The sequence below is a fragment of the Globicephala melas genome, chromosome 17 (assembly GCF_963455315.2).
Source record: "Globicephala melas chromosome 17, mGloMel1.2, whole genome shotgun sequence".
In the NCBI taxonomy this organism is placed as follows: domain Eukaryota; kingdom Metazoa; phylum Chordata; class Mammalia; order Artiodactyla; family Delphinidae; genus Globicephala; species Globicephala melas.
The window spans coordinates 37,680,335-37,707,300 of record NC_083330.1 but is presented as its reverse complement, the minus strand read 5'-3'; the positions used below and the strand labels follow the sequence as shown (position 1 = coordinate 37,707,300).

Below are 26,966 nucleotides of genomic sequence, written 5' to 3'. Positions count from 1 at the left end.
TGTTCTGCCTATGTTTTCCTCTAAGAGTTTGATCGTTTCTGGCCTTACATTTAGGGCTTTAATCCATTTTGAGCCTATTTTTGTGTATGGTGTTAGGCAGTGATCTAATCTCATACTTTTACATGTACCTGTCCAGTTTTCCCAGCACCGCTTATTGAAGAGGCTGTCCTTTCTCCACTGTACATTCCTGCCTCCTTTATCAAAGATAAGGTGACCATATGTGCATGGGTTTATCTCGTGGCTTTCTATCCTGTTCCATTGATCTATCTTTCTTTTTTTGTGCCAGTACCATACTGTCTCTATCAGTGTAGCTTGTAGTATAGTCTCAAGTCAGGGAACCTGATTCCTCCAGCTCCGTTTTTCATTCTCAAGATTGCTTTCGCTATTCGGGGTCTTTTGTGTTTCCATACAAATTGTGAAATTTTTTGTTAGTTCTGTGAAAAATGCCAGTGGTACTTTGATAGGGATTGCATTGAATCTGTAGATTGCTTTGGGTAGTAGAGTCATTTTCACAATGTTGATTCTTCCAATCCAAGAACATGGTATATCTCTCCATCTATTTGTATCATCTTTAATTTCTTTCATCAGTGTCTTATAATTTTCTGCATACAGGTCTTTTGTCTCCTTAGGTAGGTTTATTCCTAGATATTTTATTCTTTTTGTTGCAGTGGTAAATGGGAGTGTTTTCTTGATTTCACTTTCAGATTTTTCATCATTAGTATATAGGAATGCCAGAGATTTCTGTGCATTAATTTTGTATCCTGCTACTTTACCAAATTCATTGATTAGCTCTAGTAGTTTTCTGGTAGCATCTTTAGGATTCTCTATGTATGGTATCATGTCATCTGCAAACAGTGGCAGCTTTACTTCTTCTTTTCCAAATTGCATTCCTTTTATTTCCTTTTCTTCTCTGATTTCTGTGGCTAAAACTTCCAAAACTATGTTGAGTAAGAGTGGTGAGAGTGGGCAACCTTGTCTTGTTCCTGATATTCGTGGAAATGCTTTCAGTTTTTCACCATTAAGGACGATGTTGGCTGTGGGTTTGTCTTATACGGCCTTTATTATGTTGAGGAAAGTTTCCTCTATGCCTACTTTCTGCAGGGTTTTTATCATAAATCGGTGTTGAATTTTGTCAGAAGCTTTCTCTGCATCTATTGAGATGATCATGTGGTTTTTCTTCCTGAGTTTGTTAATATGTTGTATCACATTGATTGATTTGCGTATATTGAAGAATCCTTGCATTCCTGGAATAAACCCCACTTGATCATGGTGCATGATCCTTTTAATGTGCTGTTGGATTCTGTTTGCTAGTATTTAGTTGAGAATTTTTGCATCTATGTTCATCAGTGATATTGGCCTGTAGATTTCTTTCTTTGTGACATCCTTGTCTGGTTTTGGTAGCAAGGTGATGGTGGCCTCGTAGAATGAGTTTGGAAGTGTTCCTCCCTCTGCTTTTGGAAGAGTTTGAGAAGGATCAGTGTTAGCTGTTCTGTAAATGTTTGATAGAATTCGCCTGTGAAGGCATCTGGTCCTGGGCTTTTGTTTGTTTGAAGATTTTTAATCACAGTTTCAATTTCAGTGCTTGTGATTGGTCTGTTCATATTTTCTCTTTCTTCCTGATTCAGTCTTGGCAGGTTGTGCATTTCTAAGAATTTGTCCATTTCTTCCAGGTTGTCCATTTTATTGGCATATTGTTGTTGTAGTAATCTCTCATGATCTTTTGTATTTCTGCAGTGTCAGTTGTTAGTTCTCCTTTATCACTTCTAATTCTATTGATTTGAGTCTTCTCCATTTTTTTCCTTGATGAGTCTGGCTAATGGTTTATCAATTTTGTTTATCTTCTTGAAGAACAAGATTTTAGTTTTATTGATCTTTGCTATCGTTTGCTTCATTTCTTTTTCATTTATTTCTGATCTGATCTTTATGATTTCTTTCCTTCTGCTAACTTTGGAGGTTTATTGTTCTTCTTTCTCTAATTGCTTTAGGTGCAAGGTTATGTTGTTTATTCGAGATGTTTCCTGTTTCTTAAGGTAGGATTGTATTGCTATAAACTTCCCTCTTAGAACTGCTTTTGCTGCATCCCATAGGTTTTCATCATTGTCATTTGTTTTACATGTAGCTGTCCAGTTTCCCAGAACCACTTATTGAAGAGGCTGTCTTTTCTCCATTGTATATTCTTGCGTCTCCATTGTCATTTGTTTCTAGGTATTTTTTTATTTCCTCTTTGATTTCTTCAATGATCACTTCGTTATTAAGTAGTGTATTGTTTAGCCTTCATGTGTTTGTATTTTTTGCAGATCTTTTCCTGTAATTGATACCTAGTCTCATAGCTTTGTGGTCGGAAAAGATACTTGATACAATTTCAATTTTCTTAAGTTTACCAAGGCTTGATTTGTGACCCAAGATATGATCTATCCTGGAGAATGTTCCATGAGCACTTTTGAAAAATGTGTTTTCTGTTGTTTTTGGATGGAATGTCAATATCAATTAAGTCCATCTTGTTTAATGTATCAGTTAAAAGTTGTGTTTCCTTATTTATTTTCATTTTGGATGATCTGTCCATTGGTGAAAGTGGGGTGTTAAAGTCCCCTACTATGAATGTGTTACTGTCGATTTCCCCTTTTATGGCTGTTAGTATTTGCCTTATGTATTGAGGTGCTCCTATGTTGGGTGCATAAATATTTACAATTGTTTTATCTTCTTCTTGGATCGATCCCTTGATAATTATGTAGTGTTCTTCTTTGTCTCTTCTAATAGTCCTTATTTTAAAGTCTATTTTGTCTGATATGAGAATTGCTACTCCAGCTTTCTTTTGGTTTCCATTTGCATGAAATATCTTTTTCCATCCCCTTACTTTCAGTCTGTATGTGTCTCTAGGTCTGAAGTGGTCTCTTGTAGACAGCATATATATGGTTCTTGTTTTTGTATCCATTCAGCCAATCTGTGTCTTTTGGTGGGAGCATTTAGTCCATTTACATTTAAGGTAATTATCGATATGTATGTTCCTATTCCCATTTTCTTAATTGTTTTGGGTTCATTATTGTAGGTCTTTTCCTTCTCTTGAGTTTCTTGCCTAGAGAAGTTACTTTAGCATTTGTTGTAAAGCTGGTTTGGTGGTGCTGAATTCTCTCTGCTCTTGCTTGTCTGTAAAGGTTTTAATTTCTCCATCAAATCTGAATGAGATCCTTGCTGGATAGAGTAATATTGGTTGCAGGTTTTTCTCCTTCATCACTTTAAATATGTCCTGCCAGTCCCTTCTGGCTTGCAGAGTTTCTGCTGAAAGATCAGCTGTTAACCTTATGGGGATTCCCTTGTGTGTTATTTTTCCCTTGCTGCTTTCAATATGTTTTCTTTTATTTAATTTTTGACAGTTTGATTAATATTTGTCTTGGTGTATTTCTCCTTGGATTTATCCTTTATGGGACTCTCTGTGATTCCTGGACTTGATTAACTATTTCATTTCCCATATTAGGGAAGTTTTCAACTATAATCTCTTCAAATATTTTCTCTGTCCCTTTCTTTTTCTCTTTTTCTTCTGGAACCCCTATAATTCGAATGTTGGTTCATTTAATGTTGTCCCAGAGGTCTCTGAGACTGTCCTCAGTTCTTTTCATTCTTTTTTCTTTATTCTGCTCTGCAGTAGTTATTTCCACTATTTTATCTTCCAGGTCACTTATCCGTTCTTCTGCCTCAGTTATTCTGCTATTGATCCCATCTAGAGTATTTTTAATTTCATTTATTGTGTTGTTCATCACCGCTTGTTTCATCTTTAGTTCTTCTAGGTCCTTGTTATGTTTCTTGCATTTTGTCTATTCTATTTCCAAGATTTTGGATCATCTTTAGTATCATTATTCTGAATTCTTTTTCAGGTAGACTGCCTATTTCCTCTTCATTTGTTAGGTCTGGTGGGTTTTTATCTTGCTCCTTCATCTGCTGTGTGTTTTTCTGTCTTCTCATTTTGCTTATCTTACTGTGTTTGGGGTCTCTTTTTTTGCAGGCTGCAGGTTCATAGTTCCCATTGTTTTTGGTGTCTGTCCCCAGTGGCTAAGGTTGGTTCAGTGGGTTGTGTAGGCTTCCTGGTGGAGGGGACTAGTGCCTGTGTTCTGGTGGATGAGGCTGGATCTTGTCTTTCTGGTGGGCAGGTCCACGTCTGGTGGTGTGTTTTGGGGAGTCTGTGGATTTATTATGATTTCAGGCAGCCTCTCTGCTAATGGGTGGGGGTGTGTTCCTGTCTTGCTAGTTGTTTGTCATAGGGTGTCCATCACTGTAGCTTGCTGGTCATTGAGTGAAGCTGGATGCTGGTGTTGAGATGGAGATCTCTGGGAGATTTTCACCGTTTGATATTATGTGGAGCTGGGAGGTGTCTTGTGGACCAGTGTCCTGACGTTGGCTCTCCCATCTCAGAGGCATAGCACTGACTCCTGACTGCAGCACCAGAGCCTTTCATCCACATGGCTCAGAATAAAAGGGAGAAAAAGTAGAAAGAAAAGAAAGAAAGAAAGAAAGAAAGAAAGAAAGAAAGAAAGAAAGAAAGGGAAAGAAGGAAAGAAAGAAAGAAAGGAGGGAGGGAGGAAGGAAGGAGGGAAGGAAGGAAAGAAAGAAAGAACGAAAAGATAAAATAAAGTACGATAAAGAAATAAAGTTATTAAAATATAAAATAATTATTAAGAAAAAAAATTTTTTTAAAAGAAAAGAAAAAAAACACGAATGGATAGAACCCTAGGACAAATGGTGACAGCAAAGCTATACAGACAAAATCTCACACAGAAGCATACGTATACACACTCACAAAAGAGGAAAAGGGGAAAAAATAGTAAATCTTGCTCTCAAAGTCCACCTGCTCAATTTGGAATGATTCATTGTCTATTCATGTATTCCACAGATGCAGGGTACATCAAGTTGATTGTGGAGCTTAAATCCGCTGCTTCTGAGGCTGCTCGCCGAAGGGCATCTGTTCTTCGCTCAGACAGGACGGAGTTAAAGGAGCAGCTGCTTCAGGGGCTCTGGCTCACTCAGGCCGAGGGGAGGGAGGGGTACGGAGTGCGGGGCAAGCCTGCGGTGGCAGAGGCCGCCGTGACGTTGCACCTGCCTGAGGCGCGCCATGCGTTCTCCTGGGGAAGTTGTCCCTGGATCCCGGGACCCTGGCAGTGGCAGGCTGCACAGGCTCCCGGAAGCGGGGTGTGGATAGTGACCTGTGCTCGCACACAGACTTCTTGGTGGCGGCAGCAGCAGCCTTAGCGTCTCATGCCCGTCTCTGGGGTCCGTGATTTAGCCGCGGCTCAAGGCCGTCTCTGGAGCTCCTTTAAGCAGTGCTCTTAATCCCCTCTCCTCGCGCAGCAGGAAACAAGAGGGAAGAAAAAGTCTCTTGCCTCTTTGGCAGGTCCAGACTTTTCCCCAGACTCCCACCTGGCTAGCCGTGGTTCACTAACCCCCTGCAGGCTTTGTTCACGCCACCAACCCCAGTCCTCTCCCTGCGCTCCTACCTCTCCCTGAAGCCCGAGCCTCAGCTCCCAGCCCCGCCCGCTCTGGAGGGTGAGTCGACAAGCCTCTCGGGCTGGTGAGTGCCGGTTGGCACCGATCCTCTGTGCGGGAATCTCTCTGCTTTGCCCTCCGCACCCCTGTTGCTGTGCTCTTCTCCTCAGCTCCGAAGCTTTCCCCCTCCGCCACCCGCAATCTCTGCCCGCGAAGGGGCTCCTAGTGTGTTGAAACCTTTCCTCCTTCACAGCTCCCTCCCACTGGTGCAGGTCCCGTCCCTATCCTTTTGTCTCTGTTTATTCTTTTTTCTTTTGCCCTACCCAGGTACGTGGGGACTTTCTTGCCCTTTGGGAGGTCTGAGGTCTTCTGCCAGCATTCAGTAGGTGTTCTGTAGGAGTTATTCCACGTGTAGATGTATTTCTGGTGTATCTGTGGGGAGGATGATGATCTCCATGTCTTACTCTTCCGCCGTCTTCCCCCCATCCAATCTCTGGGCTTTCTATCCTGTTCCATCAATCTATATTTCTGTTTGTGCCAGTACCATACTGTCTTGATGACTGTACCTTTGTCATATAGTTTGAAGTCTGGGAGCCTTATCCTCCAGCTCCATTTTTCTTTCTCAAGATTACTTTGGCTATTTGGGGTCGTTTGTGTTTCCATACAAATTGTGAAATTTTTTGTTCTAGTTCTGTGAAAAATGCCAGTGGTTTTTCGATAGCAATTGCATTGAATCTGTAGATTGCTTTGGGTAGTATAGTCATTTTCATAATATTTATTCTTCCAGTCCAAGAACATGGTATATCTCTCCACCTATTGATATCATCTTTAATTTTTTTCCTCAGTGTCTTATCATTTTCTGCATGCAAGTATTTTGTCTCCTTAGGTAGGTTTAATCCTAGGTATTTTATTCTTTTTGTTGCCGTGGTAAGTGGGAGTGTTTATTTAATTTCTCTTTCAGACTTTTCATCATTAGTGTATAGGAATGCAAGAGATTTTGGTGCATTAATTTTGTATCCTGCTACTTTACCACATTCATAGATTAGCTTCAGTAGTTTTCTGGTAGCATCTTTAGGTTTCTCTATGTACAGTATCATGTCATCTCTAAAGAGTGACAGCTTTACTTCTTCTTTTCTAATTTGGATTCCTTTTATTTCTTTTTCTTCTCTGATTGCTGTGGCGAAAACTTCCACAACTATGTTGAATAATAGTGGTGAGAGTGGACAACCTTGTCTTTTTCCTGATCTTAGAGAAAATGGTTTCAGTTTTTCACCATTGAGAATGATGTTGGCTGTGGGTTTGTCATATATGGCCTTTAGTATGTTGAGGTAAGTTCCCTCTATGCGTACATTCTGGAGGGTTTTTATCATAAATGAGTGTTGAATTTTGTCAAAAGCTTTTTCTGCATGTATTGAGATGATCATATGATTTTTCTCCTTCAATTTGTTAATATAGTGTATCACTTTGATTGATTTGCATATACTGAAGAATCCTTGCATTCCTGGGATAAACCCCACTTGATCCTGGTGTATGATCCTTTTAATGTGCTGTTTGATTCTGTTTGCTAGTATTTTGTTGAGGATTTTTGCATCTATGTCAGTGATATTGTCTAGTAGTTTTCTTTCTTTGTGGCATCTTTGTCTCATTTTGGTATCAGGGTGATGGTGGCCTCGTAGAATGAGGTTGGGAGTGCTCCTCCCTCTGCTATATTGTGGAAGATTTTGAGAATAGGTGTTAGCTCTTCTCTAAATGTTTGGTAGAATTTGCCTGTGAAGCCATCTGGGCCTGGGATTTTGTTTGTTGGAAGATTTTTAATCACAGTCTCAATTTCAGTGCTTGTGATTGGTCTGTTTATCTTTTCTGTTTCTTCCTGGTTCAGTCTCGGAAGGTTGTGCTTTTCTAAGAATTTGTCCATTTCTTCCAGGTTGTCATTTTTATTGACATATAGTTGCTTGTAGTAATCTCTCATGATTCTTTGTATTTCTGCAGTGTCAGTTGTTACTTCTCCTTTTTCATTTCTAATTCTACTGATTTGAGTCTTCTCCCTTTTTTTCTTGATGAGTCTGGCTAATGGTTTAGCAATTTTGTTTATATTCTCAAATAACCAACTTTTAGTTTTATTGATCTTTGCTATTGTTTTCTTCATTTCTTTTTCATTTACTTCTGACTTGATCTTTATGGTTTCTTTCCTTCTGCTAACTTTGGGGGTTTTTTGTTCTTCTTTCTCTAATTGCTTTAAGTGCAAGGTTAGGTTGTTTATTTGAGATGTTTGTTTTTCTTGAGGTAGGATTGTATTGCCATAAACTTCCCTCTTATAACTGCTTTTGCTGATCCCAAAGGTTTTGGGTCATCGTGTTTCCATTGTCATTTGTTTCTCGGTATTTTTTGATTTCTTCTTTGATTTCTTCAGTGATCTCTTGGTTACTTAGTAGTGTATTGTTTAGCTTCCATGTGTTTGTATTTTTTACAGATTTTTTCCTGTAACTGGTATCTAGTCTCACAGCGTTGTTGTTGGAAAAGATACTTGATATGATTTCAGTTTTCTTAAATTTACCAAGGCTTGATTTGTGACTGAAGATGTGATCTATCCTGGAGATTTTTCCATGAGCAATTGGGAAGAAAGTGTATTCTGTTGTTTTTGGATGGAATGTCCTATAAATATCAATTAAGTCCACATTGTTTAATGCATCATTTAAAGCTTGTTTTTCTTTATTTATTTTCATTTTGGATGATCTGTCCATTGGTGAAAGTGGGGTGTTAAAGTCCCCTACTATGAATGTGTTACTGTCTATTTCCCCTTTATGGCTGTTAGCATTTGCCTTATGTATTGAGGTGCTGCTATGTTGGGTGCATAAATATGTACAATTTTTATATCTTGTTCTTGGATTGTTCCATTAATCATTATGTAGTGTTCTTCTTTGTCTCTTGTAATAGTCTTTATTTTAAAATCTATTTTTTTCTGATATGAGAATTGCTACTCCAGCTTTCTTTTGATTTCCATTTGCATGGAATATCTTTTTCCATCTGCTCACTTTCAATCTATATGTGTCCCTAGGACTGAAGTGGGTCTCTTGTAGACAGCATATCTAGCAGACTTGTTTTTGTATCCATTCAGCCAGTCTGTTTCTTTTGGTTAGAGCATTTAATCCATTTACATTTAAGGTAGTTATCAATATTTATGTTCCTGTTACCATTTTCTTAATAGTTTTGGGTTTGTTATTGTAAGTCTTTCCCTTCTCTTGTGTTTCCTGCCTAGAGAAGTTCCTTTAGCATTTGTTGCAAAGCTGTTTTGGTGATGTGGAAATCTCTTAGCTTTTGCTTGTCTGTAAAGGTTTTAATTTCTCCGTCGAATATGAATGAGATTCTTGCCTGATCAAGTAATCTTGGTTGTATGTTTTTCCCTTTCATCACTTTAAATATGTCCTGCCACTCCCTTCTGGTTTGCAGAGTTTCTGCTGAAAGATCAGCTATTAACCTTATGGGGATTCCCTTGTGTGTTATTTTTCCCTTGCTGCTTTTAATATTTTTTCTTTGTATTTAATTTTTGATAGTTTGATTAATATATGTCTCGGCACGTGTTTCTGCTTGGATTTATCCTGTATGGACTCTCTGCACTTCCTGCACTTGATTGACTATTTCCTTTCCCATATTGGGGAAGTTTTCAACTATAATCTCTTCAAATATTTTCTCAGATCCGTTTCTTTTTCTCTTCTTCTTCTGGGACACCTATAATTAGAATATTGGTGCATTTAATGTTGTCCCAGTGGTCTCTGAGACTGTCCACCATTCTTTTCATTCTTTTTTCTTTATTCTCCTCTGTGATAGTTATTTCCACTATTTTAGCTTCCAGGTCACTTATCCGTTCTTCTTTCTCAGTTATTCTGCTATTGATTCTTTCTAGCGAATTTTAAGTTTCATTTATTGTGTTGTTCATCATTGTTTGCTTGCTCTTTAGTTCTTCTAGGTCCTTGTTAAATGTTTCTTGTATTTTTTCCATTCTATTTCCAAGATTTTGGATCATGTTTACTATCATTACTCTGAATTCTTTTTCAGGTGACTGCCTATTTCCTCTTCGTTTGTTTGGTCTGGTGGGTTTTTACCTTCCTCCTTCATCTGCTGTGTGTTTCTCTGTCTTCTCATTTTGCTTAACTTACTCTGTTTGGGGTCTCCTTTTCAGGGGCTGCATTTTCATAATTCCTGTTTTTTTTTGATGTCTGCCCCCAGTTTCTAAGTTTGGTTCAGTGGGTTGTGTAGGCTTCCTGGTGGAGGGGACTGGTGCCTGTATGCTGGTGGATGAGGCTGGATCTTGTCTCTCTGGTGGGCAGGTCCACGTCTGGTGGTGTTTTTTGGGGTGTCTGTGGACTTATTATGATTTTAGGCTGCCTCTCTGCTAATGGGTGGCATTGTGTTCCTGTTTTGCTAGTTGTTTGGTATAGGGTGTCCAGCACTGTAACTTGCTGGTCATTGAGTGGATCTGGGTCTTAACTTTGAGATGGAAATCTCTGGGAGAATTTTTGCCATTTGATATTATGTGGATATGGGATTTCTCTGCTGGACCAGTGTCCTGAACTCAGGTCTCCCACCTCAGAGGCACAGGCTTGAAACCTGGCCGGAGCGCCAAGACTCTGTCAGCCACACAGATGATTTTGGAGCTCCAGAAGTCCCTAGATCTGCCATTTTCACACCGGAGAACCAGGGAAACCAGGGTGTCCAGAGGTGCAAGAACCAGGAGTGCCAATGTTAAAACTTGGTTTTCAGGTTTTCTTAAGGGTCCATGTTCCAGGATATCCCGTAATCTCATGAAAAATGTAGGAATTCTGGAGTAAGGCTAAGCCTACAAGGGAGCTACTGGCAGAGTAACCTGAGGTCAACCTCTGTCCAAAAATGCTAAATAGAAAATTCCAGAGGTAAACAATTCAGAAGCTTTAAATTTCATGCTGGTCTGAGTTGCATGAGGAAATCTCACTATATTGAAATTTAGATGATACATCCATAGTTTTTGATCCTGCTTTTTAACATGATGCCATATCATGAACATAACCCACATTTTAAAATATTTTAAAAGAAACAATTTTCCTACTTTTTGATCTTACAAAAAGTTCTGAAATCAACATTTTTGAGCACAAATCTTTGTTCAAACCTATGATCAATTTTTAGAATAAATGATGGGTTTCTGCTCTCAAAGAGTTCACTTCTGGCTTGGGAGTGAGAGGGCAGGGAGATAATGAGAGGAATAATTTTCATGCATGTGGTGGTTTGGACAATGGAAACAGAATACTGGGTGCAAAGGTGAGAAAAACAGGGAAGACATCAGCAGCGGTGACAGATTTGTCAAGATGTGTTTAGACATGCTTCCTTAAGTCCTCTGACAGTTAATGGCACATATTTCAGATGTGCCCCTGAAAGAGTGGTGTAGTCTAAGGCCTTACTCCCCAAGAGTGGCCTCAGACCAGCAGCGTCAACTACTTGGGAGTCACTACAAATGCAGAACCTCAGACCCTCCTCCAGACCTTGAAAAACTGTAGATACCATCACTGTTATACCATCCTATGTCTCTGTGTTCTAACCAGCTGATAAGCCTGCATTTTTAGCTTGCATCCTAATTTCCCTTTCCATCAACACAGAGCCCATATTTGAAAATGCATGAGCAGTTATTGCTATTATGATGATGACTATTATTACTATTACCTTGATTTTATAGTGTATAGTTTCTTTTAAGAAAAGAAAAGGCTTGAGAAATATTATAACACTAATCCTTACAATATCACTGTGAAATAGGTAGGTGGCAAATATAAACAAGTATCAATGTTATGCTAAATCATACTTAAGTATATGGTGTGAAATCCTGCGCAATCTAATGAAAGCAAAATCCTTTTGTTGCAGATGAAGTATTTTATGTTTATATCTCTTATGTTAAATCTCCAAGGGGTAGGGCTTGGTGACCTATTCTGTTTTTCTCTACCTCTCATTTAAATAATGTTCCTTTTCCATTTATATGAGAAAAAGTTACATATATATTTTGAAAAAATTCTAGGCCTTAAGGAGATTTTACAAATGTGACCTCAGCAATGCCCATATATAAGGGAAACTGACATACTTAGAATTACAAATGGAATTGAAATCAAAGGCTGTAATTCAATCTGGTCAGCTTCTATATTGAGGTATTACTGGACTGAATCCAACCCTTCTTTCCATCTTGCCAGTTACTATGTCAGACTAGTTCTTTCCAAACTTTAGTCATTTTTTTTATCACATTCAGTAATTTATTATTTATCTTTAAAAACAACTAATTAAAAAAATCCTAAATATATTTTCCTTAAAAAGAAATTTTATATTACCACCACAAATGGAAGACGAGTAAGTTCTACTTGGTATAAAATAAAATAATACTAAAAACAAACACCATGAAACCAAACTATGTTATTAATTCTAGTCTTTATCCTTTGAGCCTGAGGCAGGCTCTCTCTTTGTTAAAAAGAGAGATTTAGCAAGTACTGAAGTGGTGTGAAAGATATATTGGCACCAAAGGGAGATTTGCTTCTTGAGGCAATTAGGAGAATTAACAGAGTTGCTAAGAGATTATTTTTCTGACTTTATAATTCAATGTTATTTAATGCCCACATGTGTACTACTTAAACTCATTTCCCTTAACTCCCCTAGTTTTGAACATTAATTCTCAGAAGTAGCCAGAGTGGCCTACCCACAATTTCCCCTATTACTTCTGCATCCTCCTGCTAAATACTTCCTGCTCTGAGCCTTTGTAAAGCTTATCCCATCTGATATGACTTCTCCTTTTTTCTGACCATCTGAATCTTTTCAGCCTTTAAGACTGACTCTATATTCCTCTGGATGAGATTCCTTGATTTCCTGGGCTTGTGGAAATCTCAGCCTCTTTTAAATTCCTTTTACAGCATTCACTTCATATTTATCATACACCAAGTTAATGGTTGATTGAGAAACTTCTTGTGGGAGAACCTGCCTTCATTACCAACTAGGTGCTAAGCTTTCTGAGGGCAGCATGGCACCAGAAGCTCCTTTCAGCATGGTGCCTTGCAAGGAGCAGGTGCTCAGTCAGTAACTGGTGCTTATTTGAGACAAAATTTCTCTGACTCTGCTCTATTTATGTTTTGAAAATTCATGTGCTAAGTGGGGCTGTATCTACAGGAGATTGATAGCTCTGAGGGTTCCCGATTTACCTTGTCACTCTGTTTGGTGCCATTACAGCAGAAGTAGAAATTTTCAGCAGCTTGATTTCTGCTTTGACCTCGAAGTTGTGGTTTGTGCTGTTTGTGACATTTTTAGGGACCTTAGGATAGCCCTGTTAACTCAGAGAAGGTAAATTAAATCAAATGTAAACTTTGGGTTTTGATTCAATCTAGTAGCCTAACCATTTAGAATTCATAGAAAGCATCCCTGGAAGAGGCAAAGAAATCATCTTAGACCACCCGATACAGTTTTCATTATTCAAGCCATCAGATCTTAACTTCTTTCTTCAGCATGCAATACTTTTCAGACTCTGCCTACCATGATATGATTTTTAATTCAATCCTTCCTTTTGGGCTCTGCTTGCCAGGTTGATTAACTGCATTTGTCTCATATCCTGAAAGGTAATTGTTTTTAAGATTTGGTTGCAGTATTCCCCAGAAGATCACCAATTTTACAAAAACATTGTTACTGCTGAAATCTTGATATTTCACTTGGGTAAAATTGTAAGTACCGAGATCATTATCTAAATACTGATAAACGTTCCCTGTTTGAAATCTTTCCTTGTGTAAGGTTATACTTGATATAACTTTTAAGTTATTTGATGGCTGTAAGGACTTTCTTCAGGAATATACTCTTTTTGCAGAGATCTTTTTTACATCTAGAAGCTTTTCAAAATTTCTTTTCAAAAACAGCTAGAGTACATTTTAAACAACATAGAAAATTATTATAAAAGACTGGAATTTACATAGGAATCAGAGATGTCAAATTCAACCAAGCAAATCCATAGTTCCTTCTTATGGTTGGTTAGAGGTGTTGAGATTGCATAAAATTGCCTGTATGTGTAGGAATATTAAAGGGTTAACCTGTTTCGTTTACTTAAATATTCCAAACTATGATGAAAACATTTTTGCACCTAAGAGGAAAGATTGTGGGTGAAAAACTGAAGATACATGATTTATCACTCCCCTCACAAATAAAATTTATTCATTGCATCCACCAGCCATCACACAGATGGTCAGAAAATTGGCTTTGTGTAGGGATGTGGATTCAGGCATGAATATTAATATGAGACAGATGTAAACGCATATTAATATGCATTTGCTTTGCATGGACTGACATTACACTATTTTCATTAAGGAAACTGCATTTGAAAAGAAAGTATAGGTCACCTTTTACAAAGCATAAAATTGTATGGTAGATATATTTGTGGGCTCTGGAAAACTGCTGTTGCTAAGAAATGGAAGAATTAATGTTGAATCTGTGGTTGGATGTTTACAACATGGCAGCAGAGGCATCAGAAAGATTTTGCTCCTCTGATTACAATTAAACTATATTTTCGAACTGTAGCCATACAAAGTACAGGCGGCTGCCACTTGAGCAATCTAGGAAGCAAAGCCCTGTTTGGATATGATACATGGACAAGTATAAATTATGAAGAGTCTAAGATAAGCTAAACTATCTAGAAAGATCATTCACATCCTAAGACAAATTTTCAGTGTGTGGTTGCCATAATGGCAGTGATTCATAAAAATATAAGATTTATGCAGGCGTGGTACTTTGGGAATATTTTTATTTTGGTGCGGGACAGCATTTATGCTCACATCAGCGCCAGCATCTGTGCTGTTAGTATCTGCTTATGGTAGCATTGTGCTTCCTTCCCAAGTGGAAGGAGAGAACGTGACATTGTAAAAAGCTATTCACACGCTTGCTGCTTTGTACTCACAAACCATTCACAGGGTGTTTTGCCACTAAAATATTGCTTACTGGAGAGAACAGCAGCTTTCTTGTGTTTGCGAATCCCTTTAAAACTGCTGTGTTGACTCTTCAGGCAAACATGATTACATCCCAGCCCATGAATGTGCAAGTTAATAATTATAAATGATCTGTTATTGATTATTCAGTTCAGTGACTTCACTAATCCTTACAGAACCTCCATGAAGCTTCTGAATTCCATTCACCAGCTCCGATTTCCCCCTGACTTTATGCCTTTCCACTGTCCGTTCAAAAAATTCATCTGGAGGTCTAGCCATGTGTCCACAAATGGACCTGACATCTTCCCCCACAATATACGGAATAGTGGAGTAGGCGTGGAACCTTGTCTAGGGTCAGGAAGCTTTGGGTTCGAATCCTGGCTCTGCCTTTCACTGGCCGCATGACCCAGGCAAACACCAGGTTATGAACACCATTGGTATGCTTCCTAAAGTTGCAATTCAGAGTTCCACATCTAGTCACTTCCAAAGAAACAAACAAACAAAATATCTTTATTTCCCACTTGAAGGTGACTGGGTGTCATAGCAAATAGAACACAGGGTGATTACAGAATATATGTAATAGGTCGCCTGACCCTATTTCTCTTCACTCATGCAGGCATCCATGTTTTAAAGCAGTGATACCTAGTCAGAGGGACATATCTCTCTTTAGGAAATATATGGATGGAATTTGGGGTCCATGAGATTGCTAAAATTATGTACATAATTGCATATGATTTTTTCCAGGGACAGGGTCTACAGATTTAAAAAAATTTTTCTTATTATATTATGCTTACTTGCTTTTTAAAAGATGTGTAGAGGGACCTTCAAGATGGCAGAGGAATAAGATGTGGAGATCACCTTCCTCCCCACAAATACATCAAAAATATATCTATATGTGGAATAACTTCCACAGAACACCTACTGAACACTGGCAGAAGACCTCAGACTTCCCAAAAGGCAAGAAACTCCCCATGTACCTGGGTAGGGCAAAAGAAAAAAGGAAAAACAGAGACAAAATAATAGGGATGGGACCTGCATCTCTGGGAGGGAGCTGTGAAGGAGGAAAAGTTTCCACACACTAGGAAGCCCCTTCACTGGTGGAGACGGGGGGTGGGTTGGGGGGAAGCTTTGGAGCTACGGAGGAGAGCACAGCAACAGGGGTGCAGAGGGCAAGGCAGAGAGATTCCTGCACAGAGGATTGATGCCGACCAAAACTCACCAGCCTGAGAGGCTTGTCTGCTCACCTGCCGGGGTGGATGGGGGCTAGGAGCTGAGACTCTGGCTTCAGAGGTCAGATCCCAGGGAGAGGACTGGAGTTGGCTGCGTGAACACAGCCTGAAGGGAGCTAGTATGCCACAGCTAGTAAGGAGGGAGTGCGGGAAAAAGTCTGGAATGGCCTAAGAGGCAAGAGACCATTGTTTCGGGGTGTGCGAGGATTCAGAGCGCTGCCTAAATGAGCTCCAGAGATGGGCACGAGCCGCGGCTATCAGCGTGGACACCAGAGACGGGCATGAAACACTAAGGCTGCTTCTGCAACCACCAAGAAGCCTGTGTGCAAGCACAGGTCACTATCCACACCTTCCCTCCTGGGAGCCTGTGCAGCCCACCACTGCCAGGGTCCTGTGATCCAGGGACAACTTCCCCGGGAGAACGCATGGCATGCCTCAGACTGTTGCAACATCATGCTGCCCTCTGCCCCTGCAGGCTTGCCCCGCATTCTGTTCCTCTCCCTCCCCCTGGCCTGAGTGAGCCACAGCCCCCTAATCAGCTGCTACTTTAACCCTGTCCTGTTTGGGCAGGGAACAGATGCCCTCAGGCGACCTACACGCAGAGGCAGGGCCAATTCCTAAGCGGAACCCCAGGAGCTGTGCAAACAAAGAAGAGAAAGGGAAATTTCTCCGAGAAGCCTCAGGAACAGCGGATTAAATCTCTACAATCAACTTGATGTGCCCTGCATCTGTGGAATACCTGAATAGACAACGAATCATCCCAAATTGAGGAGGTGGCCTTTGGGAGCAACTGTAGACTTGGGGTTTGCTTTCTGCATCTAATTTGTTTCTGCTTTTATGTTTATCTTAGTTTAGTATTTAGAGCTTATTTCCTTTAGTAGATTTGTTTATTGATTTTCTTGCTCTCTTCCTTTTTTTACATATATATATATATTTTCCCCCTTTTGCTCTTTTTCTGAGTGTGTATATGTATGCTTCTTTGTGTGATTTTGTCTGTATAGCTTTGCTTTTACCATTTGTCCTATGGTTCTGTCTGTCATTTTATTTTAGTATAGATTTTTGTGCTTGTTATCATTGGTGGATTTGTTTTTTGGTTTGGTTACTCTCATGACTCTTTCTTTTTTTATATACTTTTTTAACTGTAATAATAGTTTTTTATTTTAATTATTTATTTTATTTTATTTTATTTATTTTCTTTCTTTCTTTTTCTCCCTTTTCTTCAGAGCTGTGTGGCTGACAGGGTCTTGGTGCTCCGGCCGGATATCAGGCCTAAGCCTCTGAGGTGGGAGAGCCGAGTTCAGGACACTGGTCCACCGGAGACCTCCCAGCCCCAAGTAATATCAAACGGGATAAGCTCTCCCAGAGATCTCCATCTCAAAACTAAGGCCCTGCTCCACTCAACTACCAGCAAGCTACAGTGCTGGACACCCTATGCCAAACAACTAGAAAGACAGGAACACAACCCCACCCATTAGCAGAGAGGCTACCTAAAATCATACTAAGTTCACTGACAACCCAAAACACACCACTGAACATGGTCCTGACCACCAAAAAGACAAGATCCAGCCTCATCCACCAGAACACAGGCACCAGTCCCCTCCACCAGGAAGTCTCACAATCCACTGAACCAACCTTAGCCACTGGGGGCAGACACCAAAAACAACGGGAACTATGAACCTTCAGCCTGCAAAATGGAGACCCCAAACACAGTAAGTTAAGCAAAATGAGAAGACAGAGAAACACACAGCAGATGAAGGAGGAAGGTAAAAACCCACCAGACCAAACAAACGAAGAGGAAATAGGCAGTCTACCTGAAAAAGAATTCAGAGTAATGATAGTAAACATGATCCAAAATCTTGGAAATAGAATGGAAAAAATACAAGAAACATTTAACAAGGACCTAGAAGAACTAAAGAGCAAACAAACAATGATGAACAACACAATAAATGAAATTGAAAATTCTCTAAAAGGAATCAATAGCAGAATAACTGAGGCAGAAGAAGGGATAAGTGACCTGGAAGATAAAATAGTGGAAATAACTATGGAGAGCAGAATAAAGAAAAAAGAATGAAAAGAATTGAGGGCAGCCTCAGAGACTTCTGGGACAACAATAAATGCACCAATATTCTAATTATAGGGGTCCCAGAAGAAGAAGAGAAAAAGAAACGGATCTGAGAAAATATTTGAAGAGATTATAGTTGAAAACTTCCCCAGTATGGGAAAGGAAATAGTCAATCAAGCCCAGGAAGTGCAGATAGTCCCATACAGGATAAATCCAGGGAGAAATATGTGCCAAGACACATATTAATCAAACTATCAAAAATTAAATACAAAGAAAAAACATTAAGAGCAGCAAGAGAAAAACAACAAATAATATACAAAGGAATCCCCATAAAGTTAACAGCTGATCTTTCAGCAGAAACTGTGCAAGCCAGAAGGGAGTGCAGGACATATTTAAAGTGATGAAAGGGAAAAACTTACAACCAAGATTATTCTATGCAGCAAGGATCTCATTAAGATTTGACGGAGAAATCAAAACCTTTACAGACAAGCAAAAGCTAAGAGATTTCCACACCACCAAACCATCTTTAGAACAAATGCTAAAGGAACTTCTCTAGGCAGGAAACACAAGAGAAGGGAAAGACCTACAATAACAAACCCAAAACAATTAAGAAAATCGTAATAGGAACATATATATTGATAACCACCTTAAATGTAAATGGATTATATGCTCTAACCAAAAGACATAGACTGGCTGAATGAATCAAAAACAAGACTGGTAGATATGCTGCCTACAAGAGACCCACTTCAGTCTTAGGGACACATGCAGATTGAGAGGATGGAAAAAGACATTCCATGCAAAAGGAAATCAAGAGAAAGCTGGAGTAGCAATTCTCATATCAGAAAAAAAAAGATTTAAAAATAAAGACTATTACAAGAGACAAAGAAGGACACTACATAATGATCAAGGGATCAATCCATGAAGAAGATATAACAATTGTAAATCTTTATGCACCCAACATAGGAGCACCTAAATACATAAGGTAAATTCTAACAGCCATAAAAGGGGAAAGCAACAGTAACACAATCATACTAGGGGAATTTAATACGCCACTTTCACCAATGGACAAATCATCCAAAATGAAAATAAATAAGGAAATACAAGCTTTAAATGATGCATTAAACAAGGTGGACTTAATTGACATTTATAGGACATTCTATCCAAAACAACAGAATACACTTTCTTCTCAAGTGCTCATGGAACATTCTCCAGGATAGATCATATCTTGGGTCACAAATGAAGCCTTGGTAAATTTAAGAAAATTGAAATCATATCAAGTATCTTTTCTGACCACAACATTATGAGACTAGATATCAATTACAGGAAAAAAATGTAAAAAATACAAATACATAGAGGCTAAACAGTACAATACTAAATAACCAAGAGATCACTGAAGAAATCAAAGAGGAAATCAAAAAATACCTAGAGACAAATGACAATGAAAACATGACGGCCTAAAACCTATGGGATGGAGCAAAAGCAGTTCTAAGAGGGAAGTTTACAGCAATACAATCCTACCTCAAGAAAAACAAACATCTCAAATAAACAACCTAACCTTACACCTAAAGTAATCAGAGAAATAAGAACAAAAACCCCCAAAGTTAGCAGAAGGAAAGAAATCATAAAAATCAGATCAGAAATAAATGGGAAAAAAAAGGAAGAAAACGATAGCAAAGATCAATAAAACTAAAAGCTGCTTCTTTGAGATGATAAGCAAAATTGATAAACCATTAGCCAGATTTACGAAGAAAAAAAGGGAGATGACTCAGATCAATAGAATAAGACATGAAAGCAGAGAACTAACAACTGACACTGCAGAAATACATAGGATCATGAGAGATTACTACAAGGAACTATATACCAATAAAATGGACAACATGGAAGAAATGGACAATTTCATAGAAAAGCACAACCTTCTGAGACTGAACCAGGAAGAAATAGAAAAGAGAAATAGACCAATCACAAGCACTGAAATGAAATTGTGATTAAAAATCTTCCATCAAGCAAAAGCCCAGGACCACATGGATTCAGAGGTGTATTCTATCAAGCATCTAGAGAAAAGCTAACACCCATCCTTCTCAAACTCTTCCAAAATATAGCAGAGGGAGGAACACTCCAAACTCATTCTACAATGCCAACATCACCCTGATACCAAAACCAGACAAAGATGTCACAAAGAAAGAAAGCTACAGACCAATATCACTAATGAATAGAGATGCAAAAATCTTCAACAAAATTCTAGCAAACAGAATCCAACAACACATTAAAAGGATAATACACCAAGATCAAGTTGGGTTTATCCCAGGAATACAAGGATTCTTCAATATATGGAAATTAGTCAATGTGATACACCATATTAACAAACTGAAGGAAAAAAACCATATGATCATCTCCACACATGCAGAAAACCTTTCAAGAAAATTCAACACCCATTTATGATGAAAACCCTCCAGAAAGTAGGTATAGAGGGAATTTGCCTCAACATAATAAATGCTATATATGACAAACCCACAGCCAACATCGTTCCCAATGGTGGAAAACTGAAACCATTTCCACTAAGGTCCGGAATAAGACAAGGTTGCCCACTCTCACCACTATTATTCAACATAGTTTTGGAAGTTTTAGCCACAGCAATCAGAGAAGAAAAAGAAATAAAAGGATTCCAAATCGGAAAAGAAGAAGTAAAGCTGTCACTGTGTGCAGATGACATGATACTGTACATAGAGAATCCTAAAGATGCTACCAGAAAACTGCTAGAGCAAATCAATGAATTTGGTAAAGTAGCAGGATACAAAAATAATGCACAGAAATCTCTTGCATTTCTAAACACTAATGATGAAAAATCTGAAAGAGAAGTTAAGGAAACACTCCCATTTACCATTGCAACAAAAACAGTAAAATACCTAGGAATAAACCTACCTAAGGAGACAACGTACCTGTATGCAGAAAACTATGAGACACTGATGAAAAAAATTAAAGATGTTACAAACAGGTGGAGAGATATACCATGTCCTTGGATCGGAAGAATCAACATTGTGAAAATGACTATACTTCCCAAAACAATCTACAGATTCAGTGCAATCCCTATCAAACAACCAATGGCATTTTTCACAGAACTAGAACAAAAAATTTTAAAGTTTGTATAGAAACACAAAAAAACCCAAATAGCCAAAACAATCTTGAGAAAGAAAAATGGAGCTTGAGCAATCAGGCTCTCTGATTACAGACTATACTACAAAGCTACAGTAATCAAGACAGTATGGCACTGGCACAAAAACAGAAAGATAGATCAATGGAACAGGATAGAAATCCCAGAGATAAACCCACGCACATATGGTCACTTTATCTTTGACAAAGGAGGCAAGAATATACAATGGAGAAAAGACAGCCTCTTCAGTAAGTGGTGCTGGGAAAACTGGACAGCTACATGTAAAAGAATGAAATTTGAACACTCCCTAACACCATACACAAAAATAAACTCAAAACGGGTTAAAGACTTAAATGTAAAGCCAGACAGTATAAAACTCTTAGAGGAAGACATAAGCAGAACACTCTATGACATAAATCACAGCAAGATCCTTTTTGACCCACGTTCTAGAGAAATGGAAATAAAAACAAAAATAAACAAATGGGACCTAATGAAACTTCAAAGCTTTTGCACAGCAAAGGAAACCATAAACAAGACGAGAAGACAACCCTCAAAAATGGGCAGAAGACCTAAATAGACAGTTCTCCAAAGAAGACATACAGATGGCCAACAAACACATGAAAGGATGCTCGACATCACTAATCATTAGAGAAATGCAAATCAAAACTCTACTGAGGTATCACATCACACCAGTCAGAATGGCCATCATCAAAAAATCTACAAACAATAAATGCTGGAGAGGGTGTGGCTAAAAGGGGACCCTCCTGCACTGTTGGTGGAAATGTAAACTGATACAGCCACTATGGAGAACAGTATAGAGGTTCCTTAAAAATCTAAAAATAAAACTACCATATGACCAAGCAATCCCACTACTGGGCATATACCCTGAGAAAACCATAATTCAAAAAGAGTCATGTACCACAATGTTCTTTGCAGCTCTACTTACAATAGCCAGGGCATGGAAGCAACCGAATTGTCCATAGACTGATAAATGGATATAGAAGATGTGGCACATATATACAGTGGAATATTACTCAGCTATAAAAGGAAACGAAATTGAGTTATTTGTAGTGAGGTGGATGGACCTAGAGTCTGTCATACAGAGTGAAATAAGTCAGAAAGAGAAAAACAAATACTGTGTTGTAACACATATATGTGGAATCTAAAAAAAAATGGTTCTGAAGAAGCTAGGGGCAGGACAGGTATAAAGACCCAGACATAGAGAATGGACTTGAGGACACAGGGAAGCGGGGAAAGGTAAGCTGGGATGAAGTGAGAGAGCGTCATGGACATATATACTGTACCAGGTGTAAAATAGATAGCTAGTGGGAAGCAGCCGCATGGCACAGCAAGATCAGCTCAGTGCTTTGTGTCCACCCAGAGGGGTGGGATAGTGAGGGTTGGAGGGAGAAACAAGAAGGAGGAGATATGGGGATATATGTATATGTATAGCTGATTCACTTTGTTATAGAGCAGAAACTAACACACTGTTGTTAAGCAATTATAGTCCAATAAAGATGTTAAAAATATAAATGATGAATAATATGTTTATACTGTAAAAACTTCAAATTGTACAGAAGAATATCAAGTAAAAAAATCAACCATCACAGAAGCATATCAAGTAAAAAGTTAGAATTCATTTTTCTCCACTTTTCACTCTTTACATTCTCAATCTCATCAGAGGTTCATACCATAATTCTATTTGATACTGACTTTAATAACATAAAGTCGTATTACCATATCAGTATATAAAGACCTACCTTTTAAAAATATATATTTTGAAATAATTATAGCTTCAGAGCATGTTAATAAAATGTATAGAAGGGTAACATATTTCTTATTCTTAACATATTTCATATAACTGGTAACATATTTCTTAACTGTAATACAATATCAAACCCAGGAAACTGACATTGGTAACTGACTACAGAGCTTCATGTGATCTTACCAGTTTTACATGTACCTGTGTGTGTGTGTGTAGTACTATGCCATTGTATCATGTGCAGATTCACTTAACCACTACCATAATCAAGGTACAGCAATGTCCATAATCACAAGGATCCCTCCTGCCACCCCTTTGGCAGCCTCATCCACCTCTCTCCTCGCTATCCCTAATCCCTGGCAGCCACTAATCTGTTCCTCAATCTTGTATATTTGCTATTTCAAGAATGTTATATAAATGGAATCATATGACTTGTAGTCTTTTGAGATTCTCTTTTTTTTTTTTACGCTCAGCACAACTCCCTGGAGATTCATTCAAGTTGTTGAGCGTATCAATAGTTCACTCTTTTTTATTGCTGAGCAGTAAGTGGTACTGTAGGGTTGTACCACAATTTTGTTTTTAGTCATTTGCCCATTGAAGAACATTTAAGTTGTTTCCAGTTTTTGGCTATTATGAATACAGCTGCTATGAACATTACTGTACAGGTTTTAGTGTGGACCAAAAGTTTTCATTTCTTTGGGACAAGTGCCCAACAGTACAATTGCTGGCTTATATGGTAAGTGCATGTAGTTTTATAAGACACTGCAAAACTCTTTTGAGTTTTGCTTTCCCACAGATTTTCTGAGAGCTATGACTCTAAGAAGGTTGAACCAAATGGACATGACCCAGATTTGGCCTGTGACCCAATTATTTGCTCCAAATTGTCATGTAAGGAAACTTCTCTTTTCTTACCCTTTCTATTACTACTAATGGGCATTTCACACTAAAACTTCAGCAATAGTTCTTTGATGACATTTCCTCATCATTCACAACCCTGGTCCTAGGACTCCCCTAACTCCTATTCATCTAAAGTCTTTTAAGCATCCATTATCTGCAAGAGAAATCAGCAATAACTTGTTCTCAAGGATTTTGATTGTGTTCCTCACACTGTTCTTATTTATTTACATTGTTGACACTCCATCTACTGATTGTGAGTGTCTGCTCTGTTAGCTCTGTGTTTCATAGAAAGTTAAGGTCCTTCTACTTACTATTGAACTGCATTCCATAGGTCCTCAAAGTGCAACTCATTGAAACCCTGTTTTAGCTGTCATCCTTTTTGCTGCAGGGAAAACTTGAAAGGAAACAGCTCAGCTTAGGCTGGTGGTGAGAGATGAATTTTCTAGGATAGAGAAGGATGATGGCACACATTGATTAAAGCCAGGGTGATGCAGGTTTATAATTTCTTTTAAGTTAAATCTTCACCGGCACTTTATTTACTGGCACTTGGCTTGAAGTGAAAAATAAGCACATTCAACAGCCATTTACAAATATAAACATAAAAAAATTCCAGAGATAATGAAGCCGATAGTTTGGGCTAAAAGGACAGCCAATATCTAATGTTCCCAGTTACTTTCTTTTTTTCCTGATTATTAGCCTGTTTGATCCAACATTTGTTTCAGCTTCTAAGTCTATACTGCTTCAGCTGACTCTGGGATCCAAGTATCCAATGATAATGTGTCATCAGAGCCAGAAAACTTGCATTTTAGAAAGTACTTTCACTTTGTTGCATCTGATTCATACCAGATGCTCTTCAAGATCTGATGACATGACATGACATCAAGTTCTCAACATCTAGGCTCTCTTTGCTTGATCTTGGTGAAGCTTGACTAGATTTCAATGGTTGTGAGCAAACACCAGAACAGGTTTTGTTATTTTTTTATTCTCTCTCTTTCCTTTTAGCTAATGTTTATCAAGAGCTAATTTACTGCCAAGCATTGTGCTAAGTATTTTGCATTGCCTCATTTAATGTTTACAGCAACCTTGGGCACTTAGCCCATGGCTATTGTATCTGACACTTTCCTTCCCTGTAACACATGCTGACTGGTCTAATAGTACACAAGGTGCTCAAGGCCACTGCATTATTCTCTGGAGGGCTGAGTCCTTCAGCTGCCCTCAGCAGAGGGATGGGCTCTTGTGGGTCAGTTGAACTTATTCCCAAACCTGTTTTTCACATGTTATTCTTGTTGGAATTATAATAATTGATTAAATATTATGGAAAATGAGGATATATAGATGGGAAAGAAAGAGGTTTTTTTTCTCTTTTATGAAAACAAAGTTGAATCTTTAGAAAGTCTTAATAAGAGAAGTCACTACCAAATTGCTATTAAATTTAGTGTGGGGGAGCGGGGGGGAAATGCAGAAGGATTTTGCACTTAGATTGTTTTATGAATGTAAAACAGTCTGTTCTGTTTCTGTTTAAAGAAAGTAAAATGGGATGGTGGTGGGATGAACTGGGAGATTGGGATTGACATATATACACTAATATGTATACAATAGATAACTAATATGTATACAATAGATAACTAATAAGAACCTGCTGTATAAAAAAATAAAATAAATTTCAAAAGAAAAGTAAGACGAAATTGTAGAAACATTATGGATGTGGTTTATGCAAGGAAGGAATAAAAGGGTCTTAGTACTATTTCATAAGCTTGATGAATATTTCTTTATGTTTTAAGTTACTATAAAATAATTTAGGTGTGTTTGTATCATTTTAGGACTCCTCTTTTAACTGACATTTTGCTTGTGTAACTAATTCCAGGCCTGAATGAAGCAAGATAAGGAGCCTGCAACAACACTATGGCATTTTACAGATGTAGAAACTGAAGCTTAGAGAAGTTGTTTTACTTATTTTCTTTTCCCAGACAATTCATGATATCCTATGGGATAGTGCAAAGCTAGGATCGGGTATACATGTCTTATATGTCAGGAAATTGCTTGTGTCAAAAACCTGTGTCAAGATTTTTTTAAACTTTATATTGGTGCCGAAAACCATTTTTGATGATGAGTGTAACCAAATCTAAAATATTGTAACATTACAATTAAAATATTCAAGAATGTTTAGTAAAAAAAGCAGGTTATAAATATTTAATGTAATACAAATCCTATTTCAGGGAGAATTTTATATATATATATATATATATATAAATTTGTATGTTTTAGATTATCATCATCATCGAATACATATAACTCCACATAAAGTAGACTGAAAGAATTTATGCCAGGTGTTAATGATTGTTTTTATTTCTGAATGGTAAGAGGAGAGATTCTTAATTTTGCTTTTCAATATTTTTCAAACTTGCCTCTATACACACATATTTTTATGATTATTTAAAATGTTCTAAAAAATGAATCATGGGCTTGATTTGTTCCTTCTCCCTTTACCCTAAAAATCTGCTGTTTGGCCTATTATTACCGTCATCTTAATAATGGAAGCATGGAGTCACGAATCTTCTACAATATTTTCCCTTTGTCTGGCTTTCTGGACAAATTGCTTTAAAAAAATAGCCTTCCATTCTGACCTGATTTTTTCTGATACCTGACAATTCGTCTCAGATGTTTCTCTCCTGGGTCTACCAATGCCTTATCAGTACTGCGTTCAGAAGAATTGAATGCAGTATGGGTTGATTTAACAAAGCTTCTGTCATCCTAGATCTCTATTATATGTAAGATTATAAGAAGTCTCCTGTCTTGTGACCTGGAATGGCCTAGCTAGAATGAATAATTCACCATATAGTCTTCTCTACTCAACTATTTATGCTTTACCTTTTTTAAAATGGAGGTTTTCTAACAAATGAAAAAAAAATGGGTAAACATGTTTTCAGATTTTATTTCTTATATACCTTTAGTAGATTCTTGAGCTATATAAATGTGCAAATGAAAGCTGTCTCTTCCTGTCCACCTCGTTTTCTCTGTGCAATTCATTTAGTTATGTCTCTGTCTTTTCTTTTTGATGTAACAATTGCTGATATGAGGATGAAATGTAACATTACTTGTCTGGAATCTCACTGAGTGAAGTATGCCTGAAGAATGCAGTGATCAGGGCGAGGGGGATGTTTCTATGTCAAAAACAGGTTTTTGGGTTTTTTTTATCAGCATTGATAGAAAAATTCCCAGCCAGTACACAGAGCTTTTAGTTAAAAACAAACAAAAAAGTCTGAAATTATAGTTTTCCACAGGAACATGATAATAATTCATTAAACTCTAACAATTTAATCCAGGAGTCAGTGATGGTGGGGGGCCTCTGTGTGAAGCATAGAAAAAAATCTCTCTGAGGTTTGGTGCAATTTTCTTGCTTTTTAATCTGGCACTCAGGGTGTTTTCAATCATCCTGGCT

General features: G+C 38.0%; 1 long non-coding RNA gene across 1 annotated transcript in view; it reads left to right on the top strand.

The window, feature by feature from the left end:
* Positions 1 to 26,966, top strand: part of LOC132593761 (uncharacterized) — a 138,230-nt gene that overhangs the window by 95,255 nt on the left and 16,009 nt on the right. The gene's annotated exons all lie outside the window — the stretch shown is intronic.